General features: G+C 48.0%; 1 pseudogene; it reads right to left on the minus strand.

The window, feature by feature from the left end:
• Positions 1-1,857: 1,857 nt before the first annotated feature.
• Positions 1,858-2,804, minus strand: LOC139359846 (small ribosomal subunit protein uS5 pseudogene; annotated as a pseudogene).
• Between the last annotated feature and the right edge of the window lie 287 nt (positions 2,805-3,091).

The following is a 3,091-nucleotide window of genomic DNA, read 5'->3' on the forward strand; positions in this document are numbered from 1 at the left end:
CAGACTCAGGTGTGCAAAATGGATTGTAGGGGGAGAGATGAGCATGTGACCAAGGCCATTTGGGAGGCTGGGGCAGTGGTGCAGGCAGGAAATGATAGTGGCTTGGATCAGGGTGTGGGCAGCAGAGATGGGGAGAAAGGGACACATTCAGTATGTATTTTGGAGTTGGAGATGGCAGGTCAAGCTGACGCATAGGATGTTGAGGAGGAGGGAAAGAAAGGAACCAAGCATATTTAAGACATTGTCACTATTGTAGAGAAATCCACAGTAGATTACAAAAGACCCCTCCCCATACCCAGGCAAAGTAGAAGTCAAAGTCTCATCTATTTCACACTCACACATCTTTATTATTATCAGCCTCCAGTCTTTGCTTGAAAAAACTTCTGAAATCCTTTATTTTCTATCAAATGCCAAGGACCAGTTTCTTATTACCTGGCCTTGGAACTTTCTAGAAAGATGTATGTTTACACTCCCTGGTTGCCTGCTCATGACAATCAAGAGCTTAGATTTCCACCCAGGTGGTCTCATGGGCTGGAAAAGACTTCCACCAAACTGGGATCTCGTTGGGTTTGAGGAAAAGCAGCCTCAGTAGTGGAAGGGATAGTGGTTGAATTTCAACTCCAACATCCCAATGAAACCAGCCTCTGCGCAAATGCCTCCCAGTGATGAGGTGCTCATTACCTCCAAATGGCTTTAATCACTTTGACTACTAGCTCAATTTCCCTGATGAAAACTGTTCTTTGAACCAGATATGAGAGTTCATACATCTCCTACTTGAACTTATTTTTCTTCAGTGCAAAAGGAGTTGGAAGAAGATCAGAAATTAAGGTCTTGAGGAGAAACAGAGATTGAATATTCCCTGGACAGTGTCTTCCATTCTCTCAGTTTTGCTTCATTTACTAGATGACCCTTTTTGATGGAAGATGAGAATAAGCCCCTATACATGCAGCGATGACAAGGTGCATTATTCAGCATAAGTCAGCTGCCGTAACAAACAATCCCAACATCCTAATAACAATAAAACTTCATGTCAATCTTGCTTAAACTACAGTCTGTGGCAGGGTAAAGATGGCCATTCTTTCTGTTAAGAGGGGAGATCCTTTTCCCTTTCCTGGAATCTGGGTTGGCCTCTATGATTGATTTGATCAATGAACTTTGGCAGAAGAGATGCTGTGCCCCTTTTAGGCCTTTGAGAGAGGTCAGACAGCCTCTGCTGGCACTCTTGAGGGAATGCTTTCCCCATGTGAGAAGTCAGATTACCCTGAAATTGCCATATTGTGAGGAAGCTGAAGCCAGTCACAAGAAAGGCCACGTGAAAAGAAAGTGAATGAGGGGAAGAGAGGTGCTAGCTGGCACCCAGCTGTTTCAGCCATCTCAGCCCAACCACCACACATGTGATGGGAGAAACCATCTAGGACATTCCAGTCCACATCTCTGTGCCTACCTCCCTCATCCTAGCTCAAGCTTCAAGTAACCCCCAACACCATCTTTCTTGGCTATCACCCAGATAAGACGGCCCCAGCTTCTGTGAGCAGAAATTCAGACAACAGAGGCCTCATGAGAATAGCATGGGCTTCTTTAGCTTTGTAAAGACAACATCTCCACGTGTGTGTGTGTGTGTGTGTGTGTGTGTATGTGTGTGTGTGTGTGTGTGGTGTTAATATGTGCAGGATGTCTAGAGGTCAGAGGTAACCCCAGCAAAGCCCCAGGAAAACATGATACACAAACCTGTTGTATTTTTTTCAAAATCTCTCAATTTTATTTTATTTTTGCCCAGGGCTTTATTCAAAATTTCTTTCTATAGACACTTTGGTTGCTTTTACAACCAAATTATTATTATTATTATTATTATTATTTTTACAGGCTTAATTCACTTTATTTTTCTTGTATAAAAACCCTATGTTGTAGCCACAGCTGGAGCCTGGGTCCGCTGCACGGAGACTCTGGTGTGGGTCTTGACAAGGTGGTCAGTGAATTCCTGATAGGGAGACTTGGTAAACACAGTCTCCTTCCAGAGGTCAGGGGTCAGGTAGCTGTAGGTCTTAGAGATGGCATCGAAGGTGGCCTTGGCGAAGTTGCCCAGGGTGGCAGTGCAGCCCCGGGCTGAGGTGTAGCAGTCATCAATACCAGCCATCATGAGCAGCTTCTTGGGCACAGGCGCTGAGACGATGCCAGTGCCCCTGGGTGCAGGGATGAGGCGCACGAGCACAGAGCCGCAGCGGCCTGTCACCTTGCAAGGGACAGTGTGGGGCTTGCCGATCTTGTTCCCCCAGTAGCCTCTGCGCACCAGGACAATGGAGAGTTTGGCCAGGATGATGGCCCCACGGATAGCAGTGGCCACCTCCTTGGAGCACTTAACACCCAGGCCGACGTGGCCATTGTAGTCCCCGATAGCAACAAACGCCTTAAACCTGGTGCGCTGGCCAGCACGGGTCTGCTTCTGCACCGGCATAATCTTCAAAACCTCGTCTTTGAGAGAAGCCCCCAAGAAAAAGTCAATGATCTCAGATTCCTTAATGGGCAAAGAGAAGAGGTAGATCTCCTCCAGGGACTTGATCTTCATGTCCTTGACCAAGCGGCCCAGCTTGGTGACGGGCATCCACTCCTTATCCTCGGCCTTGCCTCCGCGAGCTCCGCGGCCTCGGCCCCGGCCCCGTCCACGGCCGCGACCCCGGCCCCGGATGCCACTGCCGAAACCTCCGCGGAAGCCACCGCGGTTCCCCATCCCAGGGCCACCAGGACCTCCGGGCCCCCCCGCTGCACCGGCGTCATCCGCCATTTGGTGTTCTCTCGGAAAAGAAGCTACAACCAAATTATTATATTAGCCATGGGTAATTCACTTCCCAATTAGTCTCTGTTGCTCACATTAACAATTCTTACCATTTAGTTACTGAGTTCTACTGGGTGCATTGCAGTGACTAGCTACAGAGCGTGCTGTTAAGACCCAAACTCAAAAACCCAAATCGTCTAGGTTTGAATTCAGGCCACGCCACCTATTACCTGCGGGACCTTGAGCAAGTTACTTGACTTCTCTGGTTCTCAGTTCTTCATCTGGAAATGTGGATAATAAGACTACCTACTTCATAGAGTT

Source organism: Macaca nemestrina, chromosome 18 (genome assembly GCF_043159975.1).
Source record: "Macaca nemestrina isolate mMacNem1 chromosome 18, mMacNem.hap1, whole genome shotgun sequence".
In the NCBI taxonomy this organism is placed as follows: domain Eukaryota; kingdom Metazoa; phylum Chordata; class Mammalia; order Primates; family Cercopithecidae; genus Macaca; species Macaca nemestrina.